This window comes from Pseudophryne corroboree, chromosome 4 (genome assembly GCF_028390025.1).
Source record: "Pseudophryne corroboree isolate aPseCor3 chromosome 4, aPseCor3.hap2, whole genome shotgun sequence".
Lineage (NCBI taxonomy): Eukaryota > Metazoa > Chordata > Amphibia > Anura > Myobatrachidae > Pseudophryne > Pseudophryne corroboree.
In genome coordinates, this window is record NC_086447.1 from 250,472,717 (window position 1) to 250,490,279 (window position 17,563).

Sequence of the window (17,563 nt, forward strand, 5' to 3'; positions counted from 1 at the left end):
CAGATTGAAGATGTCAGTGTTGAAGTACACCAGGATGAGGAGGATATGGGTGTTGCTGGCGCTGGGGAGGAAATTGACCAGGAGGATTCTGATGGTGAGGTGGTTTGTTTAAGTCAGGCACCCGGGGAGACACCTGTTGTCCGTGGGAGGAATATGGCCGTTGACATGCCAGGTGAAAATACCAAAAAAATCAGCTCTTCGGTGTGGAGGTATTTCACCAGAAATGCGGACAACAGGTGTCAAGCCGTGTGTTCCCTTTGTCAAGCTGTAATAAGTAGGGGTAAGGACGTTAACCACCTCGGAACATCCTCCCTTATACGTCACCTGCAGCGCATTCATAATAAGTCAGTGACAAGTTCAAAAACTTTGGGTGACAGCGGAAGCAGTCCACTGACCAGTAAATCCCTTCCTCTTGTAACCAAGCTCACGCAAACCACCCCACCAACTCCCTCAGTGTCAATTTCCTCCTTCCCCAGGAATGCCAATAGTCCTGCAGGCCATGTCACTGGCAAGTCTGACGAGTCCTCTCCTGCCTGGGATTCCTCCGATGCATCCTTGCGTGTAACGCCTACTGCTGCTGGCGCTGCTGTTGTTGCCGCTGGGAGTCGATGGTCATCCCAGAGGGGAAGTCGTAAGCCCACTTGTACTACTTCCAGTAAGCAATTGACTGTTCAACAGTCCTTTGCGAGGAAGATGAAATATCACAGCAGTCATCCTACTGCAAAGCGGATAACTGAGTCCTTGACAACTATGTTGGTGTTAGACGTGCGTCCGGTATCCGCCGTTAGTTCACAGGGAACTAGACAATTTATTGAGGCAGTGTGCCCCCGTTACCAAATACCATCTAGGTTCCACTTCTCTAGGCAGGCGATACCGAGAATGTACACGGACGTCAGAAAAAGACTCACCAGTGTCCTAAAAAATGCAGTTGTACCCAATGTCCACTTAACCACGGACATGTGGACAAGTGGAGCAGGGCAGGGTCAGGACTATATGACTGTGACAGCCCACTGGGTAGATGTATGGACTCCCGCCGCAAGAACAGCAGCGGCGGCACCAGTAGCAGCATCTCGCAAACGCCAACTCTTTCCTAGGCAGGCTACGCTTTGTATCACCGCTTTCCAGAATACGCACACAGCTGAAAACCTCTTACGGCAACTGAGGAAGATCATCGCGGAATGGCTTACCCCAATTGGACTCTCCTGTGGATTTGTGGCATCGGACAACGCCAGCAATATTGTGTGTGCATTAAATATGGGCAAATTCCAGCACGTCCCATGTTTTGCACATACCTTGAATTTGGTGGTGCAGAATTTTTTAAAAAACGACAGGGGCGTGCAAGAGATGCTGTCGGTGGCCAGAAAAATTGCGGGACACTTTCGGCGTACAGGCACCACGTACAGAAGACTGGAGCACCACCAAAAACTACTGAACCTGCCCTGCCATCATCTGAAGCAAGAAGTGGTAACGAGGTGGAATTCAACCCTCTATATGCTTCAGAGGTTGGAGGAGCAGCAAAAGGCCATTCAAGCCTATACAATTGAGCACGATATAGGAGATGGAATGCACCTGTCTCAAGTGCAGTGGAGAATGATTTCAACGTTGTGCAAGGTTCTGATGCCCTTTGAACTTGCCACACGTGAAGTCAGTTCAGACACTGCCAGCCTGAGTCAGGTCATTCCCCTCATCAGGCTTTTGCAGAAGAAGCTGGAGGCATTGAAGAAGGAGCTAACACGGAGCGATTCCGCTAGGCATGTGGGACTTGTGGATGCAGCCCTTAATTCGCTTAACAAGGATTCACGGGTGGTCAATCTGTTGAAATCAGAGCACTACATTTTGGCCACCGTGCTCGATCCTAGATTTAAAGCCTACCTTGGATCTCTCTTTCCGGCAGACACAGGTCTGCTGGGGTTGAAAGACCTGCTGGTGACAAAATTGTCAAGTCAAGCGGAACGCGACCTGTCAACATCTCCTCCTTCACATTCTCCCGCAACTGGGGGTGCGAGGAAAAGGCTCAGAATTCCGAGCCCACCCGCTGGCGGTGATGCAGGGCAGTCTGGAGCGACTGCTGATGCTGACATCTGGTCCGGACTGAAGGACCTGACAACGATTACGGACATGTCGTCTACTGTCACTGCATATGATTCTCTCAACATTGATAGAATGGTGGAGGATTATATGAGTGACCGCATCCAAGTAGGCACGTCACACAGTCCGTACTTATACTGGCAGGAAAAAGAGGCAATTTGGAGGCCCTTGCACAAACTGGCTTTATTCTACCTAAGTTGCCCTCCCACAAGTGTGTACTCCGAAAGAGTGTTTAGTGCCGCCGCTCACCTTGTCAGCAATCGGCGTACGAGGTTACATCCAGAAAATGTGGAGAAGATGATGTTCATTAAAATGAATTATAATCAATTCCTCCGCGGAGACATTGACCAGCAGCAATTGCCTCCACAAAGTACACAGGGAGCTGAGATGGTGGATTCCAGTGGGGACGAATTGATAATCTGTGAGGAGGGGGATGTACACGGTGATATATCGGAGGGTGAAGATGAGGTGGACATCTTGCCTCTGTAGAGCCAGTTTGTGCAAGGAGAGATTAATTGCTTCTTTTTTGGGGGGGGTCCAAACCAACCCGTCATATCAGTCACAGTCGTGTGGCAGACCCTGTCACTGAAATGATGGGTTGGTTAAAGTGTGCATGTCCTGTTTTGTTTATACAACATAAGGGTGGGTGGGAGGGCCCAAGGATAATTCCATCTTGCACCTCTTTTTTCTTTTCTTTTTCTTTGCATCATGTGCTGATTGGGGAGGGTTTTTTGGAAGGGACATCCTGCGTGACACTGCAGTGCCACTCCTAGATGGGCCCGGTGTTTGTGTCGGCCACTAGGGTCGCTAATCTTACTCACACAGCTACCTCATTGCGCCTCTTTTTTTCTTTGCGTCATGTGCTGTTTGGGGAGGGTTTTTTGGAAGGGACATCCTGCGTGACACTGCAGTGCCACTCCTAGATGTGCCCGGTGTTTGTGTCGGCCACTAGGGTCGCTAATCTTACTCACACAGTCAGCTACCTCATTGCGCCTCTTTTTTTCTTTGCGTCATGTGCTGTTTGGGGAGGGTTTTTTGGAAGGGCCATCCTGCGTGACACTGCAGTGCCACTCCTAGATGGGCCCGGTGTTTGTGTCGGCCACTAGGGTCGCTTATCTTACTCACACAGCGACCTCGGTGCAAATTTTAGGACTAAAAATAATATTGTGAGGTGTGATGTGTTCAGAATAGGCTGAAAATGAGTGTAAATTATGTTTTTTGAGGTTAATAATACTTTGGGATCAAAATTACCCCCAAATTCTATGATTTAAGCTGTTTTTTAGGGTTTTTTTAAAAAAACACCCGAATCCAAAACACACCCGAATCCGACAAAAAAAAATCGGTGAGGTTTTGCCAAAACGCGGTCGAACCCAAAACACGGCCGCGGAACCGAACCCAAAACCAAAACACAAAACCCGAAAAATTTCCGGCGCTCATCTCTAAAAAAATCATTGAAATCAGAAACATCATTTTGAGTTACCCTGTATATACTGTACTTTAAAGGGAGTCATGCAGTGTGACCTCACTCACTCACTTCAAGATGTGACCACAGGACATACTGGGGTAAATTTACTAAAATTCGTATTTGTACCGATTTGGAGGGAGATTCATCACGAATGACATCGAATGTGTGATTTTGCAACTTTTTGAAAATTTTACGCCTAATTTACTAAGCTGTCGTATTTGTATTTTTCTTGTTTTCCGATGTCGATGTCATTTGTGGTTTTGAAAGCTAGAATGCGGCCGATTTTGTGGTTTTGCGGCCGTGTTCTCAGGGTTTTTTTACGACTGCGTCACATTTCTGTTACGGCAGTGTTTATCCGTTCCCGGCCGTGCTTTTTTTCTAAGTTTCGTTTTTGTCACTCATCCGTGATTGGTTTGATTCGTGATGGAGGAGTGTCTGTGCACATTACTATAAAAACGCCCCAAACCGTCCGAACCTCGTGGGTTTAGCTAGTGGAGAGGTGAGAGGAAGGTGTGTTAGGAGTTGGTGAGTTTTTTGGAGTTTGTGGAGGATTTGAGGAGGTTATTTTCGATTGTTGAGTGCTGTACTGTGTGTGTAAGTAGTATTGTCATACTTGTGTCGTTATTTAAAAGTCTGTCTAGTTTTTTGTCTTTTTTTTAACGTCTATTGTCATTGTTTGTGAGTTAGTGTGTGTGTGTTTGGTGTGTGGTGTGTAGTGGTAGTGGAGGAGTGTGTTTACTGTTTTTTTTTTCTCAGTGTTATTTGTTGTTTGTCCTGATTATGTCCCAGTCAGAGGTGAGTGTGGTGGAGGAGGTGAGTGAGAGGGAGGAGGTGAGTGAGGTAGAGGAGGTGAGTGAGGTAGAGGAGGTGAGTGAGGTGGAGGAGGTGAGTGAGAGGGAGGAGGTGAGTGAGGTGGAGGAGGTTAGTGAGGAGGAGGGGGAGGTTGCTGCTGCGGCCTCCAGTAATAGTGAGAGTGATGGTGTTGTTGCTCCGCAGCCACGCACCACTACAAAGACGGGCCGCAATGTTAAATTCAGCTACGCTGAGGATATGGCTTTGGTGCGGGAGCTGATGAGGCATCATCGGCAGTTGTTTGGCCATGATGCTGCAAAGGTGTCGTCACGCAGGAAGACTGTTCTGTTGGGGAAGGTCGTTGCGGCTGTTAATAGTGAGGGTGTGGTGAGGCGGACCGAGGACACGTGTCGTAAGCATTTCTACGACATAAAGCACCGTGTCAAGGCGAAGATGGCCAAGGAGGCTAAATCAGCCCGCCAAACCGGGGGTGGACACCCTATCCGAGCGTCTTATCGGGATTGGGAGGAGCCTGTGCGTACTCTCATTCCGCCAGAAGTGGTTGGTTCGACTCATGTCCGGGATTCGGATCGGCCAAGGCAGGATGGTGAGTTATTTGTCTTGTTGTTTAAAATTTAAACATCTGTGCTTTGTCATTAGTTGTCTGAAATGTCTTCTAGCTAATTGTGATTGTAAGTTGGTTCATTCTTCTAATGTGTTGGTGATGTAGTGCAGGCCTGGCCAACCTGTGGCTCTCCAGCTGTTGTAAAACTACAAGTCTCATCATGCTATTAGGGAATGCTAAAACTGTGGCAGAGCATGCTGGGATGTGTAGTTTCACTACATCTGGAGAGCCACAGGTTGCCCAGGCCTGATGTAGTGTTAATATCAATTATGTATGTTTTTAATTTATCCTTTGTATAGTATTTTTTTCTGGTTGCCTTGGCCTTTTTCTGGTGTTTTATGTCAAAAGTAAATGTTTGTAGGTGTATTTTAAAGAAGTGTGATGAATATGTTTTATGCAAAGTATTTTTTTTTTTGACAATTTCATAGGATTTATGTTTATTGTGTGTTGTTCTGGGTTGTCCTTTGTGTGCTTGATGTGATTTTTCATGCGTATTTGGTTTTGATGTTTACAATTTTTTGCAGATATTTGTGGCTAGTGTTTTCTTGTTAGCATCAAAAATTGGTACCTTAGCGTGCAATATTGTGGTTGTGTCAAGCTACGACGTTTGGGTTTTAAGTAGTATAATATTGTGCATTATGCGCCTTTGTGTATGGATTATTTGGTGAAATTGTTTCTTATTTAAAGTATACACACCCAATGAAGTCACGCAGAATAGCATAAGCATCGTTTAGTTTACTTCTCATCAGGTTCCACATATGTTTACATCACAATAAGGAATTTGCATAAACATATCAACAAAATAGTATGTTCATAAGGACATTCTTCATATTTCTACAGTACGAAAGAGAAGCAGCACAGCCAGGCCACAGCCAACACTGCCAAGAGATGCAGATGGTGGCAATGCAGGTAAGATTTTATTGTAAACACATATTCTGCAAACACATAGAAAAACAAAATGTTAATGTTTATCTTATCACATAGGTTCTTCTTCTGCAAACCCCCCTCCACTAAGGCGCCCATCACAGGGCTCGGTTACTGTGGCTAGGAGGCCAACCAAGAGACGCCGTCTTGAGGCTGAATCTCCAGCACCAGCATCACCACCCCAACGGCGCATCTCCGCAGTGTCGGCTCTGCCACCACTAGCTCTTTTGGCCAGCCCACAAAGTGAGGATCCACAATCCCCTCAGTTGTCTGGTGAGTAAACATAACAATTACCTGTAAATATGTAAAAAAAACAGTGGGGTAGATTTATTAACCTGGAGAAGGCATAAGGAAGTGAAAAACCAGTGATATGTGCAAGGTGATAAAGGCAGCAGCACAAAATAAACACAACTATTAATTTACATATTGGAGCTGTTTGCCTTGTGCCTTTATCACCTTGCACATATCACTGGTTTTTCACTTCCTTATGCCTTCTCCAGGTTTATACATCTGCACCACTGTTTGTGCACAGCAAAAAAAATGACACAAATGACCAGTCATCCTTGTAATAATCACCAACAACAAGCACATGGTGGTAAGGTTTTTTTAAATGGTTAATTGTCAGATGTGATGTTGGCCATATCAACAAATATTTATAGTTTTAATTTTTGCTAAAAACACCTACATAAATGTTCAGTCTCATCCAATTGTTTTGCATGGCCAACATCACCAGTTCGAAACATAGGGCACCTTAATACTTTTTCACCCATTGTTAATGTGTACATTTTAGACCACTATATTTGTTAACGTTTTGGGCAGACCACTGACTGCCTTGAACAATGTATGAGTGTATTGGTCAACACATTTATGTATTGTGTGTGTTGTTCCAAAGGAAGCTTCATACCCAATATGTAAATGTAGTAATTTGTATTTGTTAGAGTTCTTCGTGTTCGCACATTAATTATGGCTCAGAATCCAACAATTCCCACAAACTTTTTACAGCTGAGTAGTGAACGTTAGATGGCACATATTTTTACAAAAAGGTGAACAACATAGTTAAGTTTAGGCCACAATCTGTTTAGCAATTACAAAATGATTATTAAGAAGTAATGCATGTTGACGTAAAGCTATAGTAAGACCAATGCTAAATATTTACTAAATAGTGGCTGTCTTCAACCCCATACAGACCCAGCAATCATCACCGAGGATGTCCAGCAGGAAAGTGACCAGCAGGATACTTTCACACTACACCTGCAAGCCATCGATCCTACCCAGCCAACCACGCCGCAGGACATACCCCAACCACCCCAAACATCCCACAGCCCCCAATTGAGCACAACACCACCCCAGACACAAATGGGTCCTGAGTTTTGGAGCCGTTGGTCCACACAACAGGCGCAACACTATGCGTGCATCAACACCCACAGCCAATACCTGTCAAGTCTGCCCCATCATCTGCCTAGACTGAGTCGCAACTCAGGAAGACTTATAGTGCAGGTGGGCAGAATTGCCAACTCAATGGAGCAGATGAGGGCAGACAACAGCCAAATGCAAGCAAACCTCCAACGCATCATGGATGATCAACAGCGGCAGCAACAATCCCTAATCCAGATAATACAACACAACCAAATTATCAACGACAACCTCTCAAGAATAATAGCAAGCAACAATGCCGCTAATACGCAACTCACTGCAAGCTTAAACATACTTAGTCAAAGCCTTAATGTGTTGGCATCACACCAAGTCACCTCTAGCTCGGGGACAACTACACCAAGCCAGACCCCAGTTCAATCCCCAGTTAGACGCTCAAGTCGAACCCGGACCAACGAGCCAGCCCAATCCTCGGCACCCAGCACACACAAAAAAATAATAATAATAATCATGCCTGCTGATAATAGTTTGTACATTAAAAAATTATGTTTATTTGTTTGAACAAAAATGCCTGTGTTCAACTTAATAAATTGTTAACACGGAATATGTGTATTGTTTAATTAGCTACACAAACCACCTGCACATTAGTGTCTTGGGCCAGATGTCTATTGGTATAAATATATTGCCTGCCCCTAGGTGGCCTCAGCTCAACGTGTGTGTAATCTATGGCACCAAGCACATTGGGCATGGCCGCAAGATCAGATAAAGCTACCCTGACTGCATGCCACTGCGACTCCTGGGTAGGGAAGCAGAGAGAGGCATCTATGTGGCCATCCAAGACATCCAAAACCTGAGTGGACATAACATTCCTAAATTAAAGGTGAGTGTCATGACCTGTAATCAATACAATACTGTGTTATATTACATTACAGAAGCACCACTTAGACATAGACGTGTATGTATGTTTTAACTCACCTGAATTAAATATTTAGAAAAGGTGGCCTGTGAGATACTAATGACATCGCCAGTCACAGGCTGGAAGCTGCCAGTAGACATAAAGTGTAACACAGCCAGGAGTTTGTGCAGGCCTGAGACAGAGCGAGAGCGTGCTGTATCAGGGTCTAGGTTCAGTTTGGCAAGGTCATACAGACGGAAAATGTTATTTACATTTAGTCGGACCATCTGTATAACATGGTCATCAGCCAATTTGTTATCGTTTAAACGCCCACTAAAAAAACAAGCCATGCCCAGCCTACGCGGAACCTGTACAACCTGCTGACCATGTTGATTTTCCTGGCCTGGGTTTATTGTAGCCTCATGGAGCAGTGTCAGGTATCCCCCAGCAAACAAGACAGCAGTACTACACACAGTAGCAGCCATTTCAGAGTGAGAGAGGAGAAAAATGTGTTGGGGCCCCTTTTAAAGGTCCAAAAAGTCAGGTGTGACTAATGTAGAATTGGCAACACATGTAAACACGCTTCTCAAAAGCAGGTCTATTTTTTTTTGGGCTTTTTGTACGATTAGTATTTTTTCACGGCCGCACATGCATTTTCACGGAAGAGATTTCAAATACGAATGGTTAGTAAATGACCGTCAGCAATACCTAAACTGCCGCGTTTGACCGATGGTGTATTAATTCGTAATTTTACTACACAGCCGTAATAAAAATACGAATGCCCTCATCACTGCCGTGATTTGAGTTTAGTAAATTCCCGAGATGACACTTTGAAGAAAAAACACCATCTCGGTCAAAATCGGGAGCTTAGTAAATATACCCCACTGTCTCTTCATCACTTTTTCAGGAACCCATATTACACTATCTAGACTGGCATCATCATTGTAGTGTCAGAATTGGGGCATTAGCGAAATGGCATTTTACCCAGATACACTTGTTTGTTTATTGGCTTTGCACAAACTCTGTAACCACTTTGAAACCTCAGTCAGATCTCTGGCCAATTAAGTCAACTCCTCCCAATCAAGATTATCTAACATCCTGTTCCATAACTTCCCCTAGTGATTGTTGACAATGGGGGTCATTCTGAGTTGTTCGCTTGCTAGCAGTTTTTAGTAGCCGTGCAAACGCTATGCCGCCTCCCACTGGGAGTGTATTTTAGCTTAGCAGAAGTGTGAACGAAAGGATCACAGAGCGGCAACAAAGTTTTTTTGTGCAGTTTCTGAGTAGCTCTGAATCTACTCAGCGCTTGCGATCACTTCAGACTGTTTGATTCCTGTTTTGATGTCACAAACATGCCTTGCGTTCGCCTGCATTTTTCTGAACACTCCCTGAAAACGGTCAGTTGACACCCAGAAACGCCCACTGATGTCAATCACTCTGCGGCCAGCAGTGTGACTGAAATGCCTCACTAGACCCTGTGTGAAACTACTTCGGCCGTTGTAATAGTACATCGCGTGTGTAAATGAAGTTACTTTCTCTGACGTCCTAGTGGATGCTGGGAACTCCGTAAGGACCATGGGGAATAGCGGCTCCGCAGGAGACAGGGCACATCTAAAGAAAGCTTTAGGATCACCTGGTGTGCACTGGCTCCTCCCCCTATGACCCTCCTCCAAGCCTCAGTTAGATTTTCTGTGCCCGACGAGAAGGGTGCACACTAGGGGCTCTCCTGAGCTCTTTGTGAAAGTTTTAGTTTAGGTTTATTATTTTCAGTGAGACCTGCTGGCAACAGGCTCACTGCATCGAGGGACTAAGGGGAGAAGAAGCGAACTCACCTGCGTGCAGAGTGGATTGGGCTTCTTAGGCTACTGGACATTAGCTCCAGAGGGACGATCACAGGTTCAGCCTGGATGGGTCACCGGAGCCGCGCCGCCGGCCCCCTTACAGAGCCAGAAGAGACGAAGAGGTCCGGAAAAATCGGCGGCAGAAGACTTTCCTGTCTTCAGATAAAGGTAGGCGCACAGCACCGCAGCTGTGCGCCATTGCTCTCAGCACACTTTACACTCCGGTCACTGAGGGTGCAGGGCGCTGGGGGGGCAGCGCCCTGAGACGCAATAAATCGATAGAAAACCTTTTATGGCTAAAATAAATGCATCACATATAACTCCTGGGCTATATGGATGCATTTAACCCCTGCCAAAACATACAAGAAAACGGATGATAAGGACGCCGAGAAAGGGGTAGAGCCTATCTCCTCAGCACACTGGCGCCATTTTCCCTCACAGCTCAGTTGGAGGGAAGCTCCCTGGCTCTCCCCTGCAGTCACTACACTACAGAAAGGGGTTAAAAAAGAGAGGGGGGCACAAATTAGGCGCAGTATAAACAATACAGCAGCTATAAAGGGAAAAACACTTATATAAGGTTATCCCTGTATATATATAGCGCTCTGGTGTGTGCTGGCAAACTCTCCCTCTGTCTCCCCAAAGGGCTAGTGGGGTCCTGTCCTCTATCAGAGCATTCCCTGTGTGTGTGCTGTGTGTCGGTACGTTTGTGTCGACATGTATGAGGAGAAAAATGATGAGGAGACGGAGTAGAGTGTCTGTAATAGTGTTGTCACCCCCTGGGGGGTCGACACCTGAGTGGATGTACTGTTGAAATTGCGTGACAGTGTCAGCTTTGTATAAAAGACAGTGGTTGACATGAGACAGCCGGCTACTCAGCTTGTGCATGTCCAGACGTCTCATCAGTGGCGTAAGTTCGTCCCAGTCGCCCGGAGGCATGATAAATGTTGGTGCCCCCCTACATATACACATACACACACATACCATATGTAGCTATCCGGCACTAAGGGTGAACAGTAGCAGCGTGCTCAGGTACCTTTCCCAGTAGTAATATAGATACACATACAAAGTGGACGCACACCAAGTCAGTTATTACAATAAAACAGACACCAGCATACCATTATAGTACACCTACAGTGCTCCCTCACCCGCCAGCAGGTCTCGATGGAGATGCTTTGGCGCAGTGGTGTGCCGATATAATTAGTGTTCACTGTAGGATTTTTTTTACGGCAGGGTGCTGATCACGGGGAGGGATGGGCAAACTTAGGTACATACTATAATGCTTGGTGCTCCCATACCTATGGGCCAAAACATGGACAGTGCGCGCCGAAGGCGCGCTCCAAAAATCTAGCGGCGTTGTTTCATAATAGGGGCCAAACACTTTATTACAACACGGTGGTGCACCTAATACACATTGCACCAGATAGAACCTCCTACACACTGCGACAGATAGAGACGTTATACACATTGCACCAGGTAGAGAGCACTGAGGCACACTGCACCAGGTAGAGAGCACTGAGGCACACTGCACCAGGTAGAGAGCACTGAGGCACACTGCACCAGGTAGAGAGCACTGAGGCACACTGCACCAGGTAGAGAGCACTGAGGCACACTGCACCAGGTAGAGAGCACTGAGGCACACTGCACCAGGTAGAGAGCACTGAGACACACTGCACCAGGTAGAGAGCACTGAGACACACTGCACCAGGTAGAGAGCACTGAGGCACACTGCACCAGGTAGAGAGCACTGAGACACACTGCACCAGGTAGAGAGCACTGAGGCACACTGCACCAGGTAGAGAGCACTGAGGCACACTGCACCAGGTAGAGAGCACTGAGACACACTGCACCAGGTAGAGAGCACTGAGGCACACTGCACCAGGTAGAGAGCACTGAGGCACACTGCACCAGGTAGAGAGCACTGAGACACACTGCACCAGGTAGAGAGCACTGAGACACACTGCACCAGGTAGAGAGCACTGAGGCACACTGCACCAGGTAGAGAGCACTGAGACACACTGCACCAGGTAGAGAGCACTGAGGCACACTGCACCAGGTAGAGAGCACTGAGGCACACTGCACCAGGTAGAGAGCACTGAGACACACTGCACCAGGTAGAGAGCACTGAGGCACACTGCACCAGGTAGAGAGCACTGAGGCACACTGCACCAGGTAGAGAGCACTGAGGCACACTGCACCAGGTAGAGAGCACTGAGGCACACTGCACCAGGTAGAGAGCACTGAGATTGAAGTTTACAGCTGCAAAATACTTACAAGGTTAATTTAGCCCAGGGGGACTCTCATGTGCTTACCGGGTCCGGCGGCGCACGGCTGGGTCTGGCGGCGTGGCGGGGTACGGCAGGCAGAAAACGGCGGGTTGGTAGGGCGCACAAAAACGGGCAGGGTGGGATTCATCTGTCTAAAAAAAGGTGCAGACACCTAGCGTGAACACTAGATATATATATAAAAAAAACACAAACGCCTCATTCACTTAAACACACACACACACGTCTCTTTCACTTACACACACAAGTCTCTCTTACATACACATGCCTCCCACTTACACACACATACATGCCTCTCACTTACATACACATGTCTCTCACTTACACACACACACACATCACTCACACACATGCCTTTTACTTGAATGCACAACTTTCATTAAAAACACACACACACCTCACTTAAAAACAAGCACACACAAAACACAGTGCTTCCCCCCAAATACACCTCTCCCCTACCCCCCACACAGTGTCTACCTTTGGCTTTCATCATCAGGCTGACGGAGCAGAGAGCTTCCCTCGGCTGGCTAGAAGAGGAGCTGTGCTCTGGAGCTCCCCCTAGCTGCAGCCAGTGCCATCTCTCCCTACAGGAGGCAGCTTCCGTGTCAGTGACTGCTCCTCCGTCCACAATAGCAGCGCAGTTCTCAGGCTGCGGGAGACAGTGGAGGAGATGCGCCCCCTTGTGGTCAGGAGCCCGGCGGCAGCCGACTCCACTGCCTCCCACAGTTCCGCCCCTGCGTCTCATACAGGGGCTCTAAAGCGCCCGTTACCTCAGATACAGACGCCGACACGGATACTGACTCCTGTGTCGACGGTGAAGAGACAACAGTGATTTCCAATAGGGCCACACATTGCATGATTGAGGCAATGGAAAAAGTTTACACTCTTCTGATAATATAAATACCACCAAAAAAAGGGGTATTATGTTTGGTGAGGAAAAACTTCCTGTAGTTTTCCTGAATCTGAGAAATAAAATGAGGTGTGTGATGATGCGTGGGTTTCCCCCCGATAACAATTGATAATTTCTAAAAAGTTATTGGCAGTATACCTTTTCCCGCCAGAGGTTAGGGTGCGTTGGGAAACACCCCCTAGGGGGGATAAAGCGCTCACACGCTTGTAAGAACAAGGGCTCTACCCTCTCTGGAGATGGCCGCCCTTAGGGATCCTGCTGATAGAAAGCAGGAGGGTATCCTAAAATGTATTTACACACATACTGGTGTTATACTGCGACCAGCAATCGCCTCAGCCTGGATGTGCAGTGCTGGGTTGGCGTGGTCGGATTCCCTGACTGGAAATTTGATATCCTAAATAAAGACAGTATATTATTGCCTATAGAGCAATTAAAAGATGCATTTCTATATATGCATGATGCACAGCGGAATATTTGCCGACTGGCATCAAGTATAAGTGCGTTGTCCAATTATACCAGTAAAGTGGTCAGGTGATGCGGATTCCAAACGGCATTTGGAAGTATTGCCTTAAAAAAAAAGGGGATGTACCCCAGGTCGCCTCTCAAAATAAGACGCCGTATTATCAGGCGCAGTCCTGGTTGGCAACCGGACAAAAGGGTTCCTCTTTTCTGCTCGTGACAGAGGGAGAGGAAAATGGCTGCAGAGATCAGCCAGTTCCCAGGAACAGAAACCCTTTTCCGCCTCTGCCAAGCTCTAAGTATGACGCTAGGGCTTTACAAGTTCAGGCACGGTGGGGGGCCCGTTCTCAATGAATTTCAGTGCGCAGTGGGCTCACTCGCAAGTAGACCCCTGGATCCTTCAGGTAATATTTCAGGGGTACAAATTGGAATTCGAGACGTATTCCCCTCGCCGTTTCCAAAAGTCTGTTTTACCGACGTCTCCCGCTGACAGGGAGGCAGTTTTGGAAGCCATTCACAAGCTGTATTCCCAGCAGGTGATAATTAAGGTACCCCTCCTGCAACAGGGAACGGGGTATTATTCCACACTATTGTGGTACCGAAGCCAGACGGCTCGGTGAGACCGATTTTAAAATCTAAAATCTAAAATCTTTGAACACTTACATACAGAGGTTCAAATTCAAAATTGAGTCACTCAGAGCAGTGATTGCAAACCTGGAAGAAGGGGACTACATGATGTCTCGGGACATCAAGGATGCTTACCTTCATGTCAAAATTTACCCTTCTCACCAAGGGTATCTCAGGTTATGGTACAGAACTGTCACTATCAGTTCAGACGCTGCCGTAGGGATGGTCCACGGCACCCCGGGTCTTTACTGAAGTAATGACCGTAATGATGATATTCCTTCGAAGGAAGGGAATTTTAGTTATCCTTTACTTGGACGATTCCCTGATAAGGGTGAGATCCAGGGAACAGTTGGAGATCGGTGTAGCACTACCTCAGGTAGTGTTGCGGCAGCACGATTGGATTCTCAATATTCCAAAATCGCAGCTGGTTCCGACGACTTGTCTTCTGTTCCTAGGGATGATCCTGGACACAGTCCAGAAAGAAGGTGTTTCTCCCGGAGGAGAAAGCCAGGGAGTTATCCGAGCTAGTCAGGAACCTCCAAAAACCGAACCACAGTGCATCAATGCACAAGGGTTCTGGGTAAAAATGGTGACTTCCTACGAAGCAATCCCATTCGGCAGATTCCACGCAAGACTTTCCAGTGGAACCTACTGGACAAATGGTCCGGGTCGCATCTTCAGATGCTTCAGCGGATAACCCTGTCACCAGGGACAAGGGTATCCCTCCTGTGGTGGTTGCAGAGTGCTCATCTTCTAGAGGGCCGCAGATTCGGCATGCGGGACTGGGTCCTGGTGGCCACGGATGCCAGCCTGCGAGGCTGGGGAGCAGTCACACAGGGAAGGAATATCCAGGGCTTATGGTCAAGCCTGGAGACATCACTTCACATAAATGTCCTGAAGCTAAGGGCCATTTACAATGCTCTAAGCTTAGCAAGACCTCTGCTTCAAGGTCAGCCGGTGTTGATCCAGTCGGACAACATTACGGCAGTCACCCACGTAAACAGACAGGGTGCCACAAGAAGCAGGAGGGCAATGGCAGAAGCTGCAAGGATTCTTCGCGGGGCGAAAAACCATGTGATAGCACTGTCAGCAGTTTTCATTCTGGGAGTGGACAACTGGGAAGCAGTTTTCCTCAGCACGACCTCCACCCGGGAGAGTAAGGACTTCACCCAGAAGTCTTCCACATGATTAAAAACCGTTGGGAAAAACTCGACAGGTATTGCGCCACGTCAAGGGACCCTCAGGCAATAGCTGTAGATGCTCTGGTAACACCGTGGGTGTACCAATCAGTGTATGGGTTCCCTCCTCTGCCTCTCATACCCAAGGTACTGAGATTGATAAGATGGAGAGGAGTAAGCACTATATTAGTGGCTCCGGATTGGCCAAGAAGGAATTGGTAAACCGGAACTTCAAGAGATGCTCACGGAGGATCCGTAGCCTCTACCTCTAAGAAGGGACCTGCTCCAGCAAGGACCTTGTCTGTTCCAAGACTTACCGCGCCTGCGTTGACGGCATGGCAGTTGAACGCCGGATCCTGAAGGAAAAAGGCATTCCGGATGAAGTCATCCCTATCCTGATCAAAGCCAGGAAGGATGTAACCGCAAAACATTATCACCGCATTTGGCGAAAATATGTTGCGTGGTGCGAGGCCAGTAAGGCTCGACGGAGGAAATTCAACTGGGTCGATTCCTACATTTCCTGCAAACAGGAGTATCTATGGGCCTGAAATTGGGGTCCATTAAGGTTCAAATTTCGGCTCTGTCAATTTTCTTCCAAAAAAGAACTAGCTTCAGTCCCTGAAGTTCAGACATTTGTTAAAGGGGTACTGCATATACAGCCTCCTTTTGTGCCTTTAGTGGCACTTTTGGGATCTCCAGGTGGTTTTTGGGTTCCAAAAGTCACATTGGTTTGACACACTTAAATCTGTGGAGTTAAAATATCTCACAGAAAAAGTGGTCATGCTGTTGGCTCTGGCCTGGGCCAGGCGCGTGTCAGAATTGGTGGCTTTATCCTGTAAAAGCCCTTATCTGATTTTCCATTCGGACAGGGCGGAAATGAGGACTCGTCCTCAGTTTCTCCCTAAGGTGGTTTCAGCGTTCACCTGAACCAAACCTATTGTGGTGCCTGCGGCTACTAGGGACTTGGAGGACTCCAAGTTGCTAGACGTTGTCAGGACCCGGAAAATATATGTTTCCAGGACGGCTGGAGTCAGGAAATCTGACTCGCTGTTTATCCTCTATGCACCCAACTAGCTGGGTGCTCCTGCTTCTAAGCATACTATTGCTCGTTGGATTTGTAGTACAATTCAGCTTGCACATTCTGTGGCAGGCCTGCCACAGCCAAAAATCTGTAAATGCCCACTCCACAAGGAAGGTGGGCTCATCTTGGGCAGCTGCCCGAGGGGTCTCGGCTTTACAACTTTGCCGAGCAGTTACTTGGTCAGGAGCAAATACGTTTGTAAAATTCTACAAATTTGATACCCTGGCTGAGGAGGACCGGGAGTTCTCTCATTGGGGGCTGCAGAGTCATCCGCACTCTCCCGCCCGTTTGGGAGCTTTGGTATAATCCCCATGGTCCTTACGGAGTTCCCAGCATCCACTAGGACGTCAGAGAAAATAAGAATTTACTTACCGATAATTCTATTTCTCGTAGTCCGTAGTGGATGCTGGGCGCCCATCCCAAGTGCGGATTGTCTGCAATACTGGTACATAATTATTGTTACCAAAAAATTCGGGTTATTGTTGTAGTGAGCCATCTTTTCGAGAGGCTTCTCTATTATCATGCTGTTAACTGGGTTCAGATCACAAGTTGTACAGTGTGATTGGTGTGGCTGGTATGAGTCTTACCCGGGATTCAAAATCCTTCCTTATTGTGTACGCTCGTCCGGGCACAGTATCCTAACTGAGGCTTGGAGGAGGGTCATAGGGGGAGGAGCCAGTGCACACCAGGTGATCCTAAAGCTTTCTTTAGATGTGCCCTGTCTCCTGCGGAGCCGCTATTCCCCATGGTCCTTACGGAGTTCCCAGCATCCACTACGGACTACGAGAAATAGAATTATCGGTAAGTAAATTCTTATTTTTTTTTGCCTCATCGCCCACAGTGAACGAATGCAGCTAGCGATCAACTCGGAATGACCACCAATATCTGCTACATTCAGAGCTAAGCTATATCCAGAGCCTAAGCTAGGATGAAATGTTGTCTATTTTGCCTTAGTAATTGTTAACGCTAGGAGTTGTGACCATATTTCTCCCATCAGGAGCGGTTCTTGGTGCGGGCAAGCAGTG

The 17,563-nt window shown here is 47.3% G+C and overlaps 1 long non-coding RNA gene across 1 annotated transcript in view; it reads right to left on the reverse strand.

Moving 5' to 3' along the window:
* LOC134911314 (uncharacterized) overlaps positions 1 to 12,861 on the reverse strand; it is a 120,465-nt gene extending 107,604 nt beyond the window's left edge. The window contains exons 1-2 of the long non-coding RNA XR_010176471.1: positions 12,761 to 12,861; positions 12,311 to 12,417 (exon numbers count right to left, since the gene is read on the reverse strand). This is a non-coding gene — a long non-coding RNA (uncharacterized LOC134911314). The remainder of the gene's footprint in view (positions 1 to 12,310; positions 12,418 to 12,760) is intronic.
* Positions 12,862 to 17,563: the final 4,702 nt, after the last annotated feature.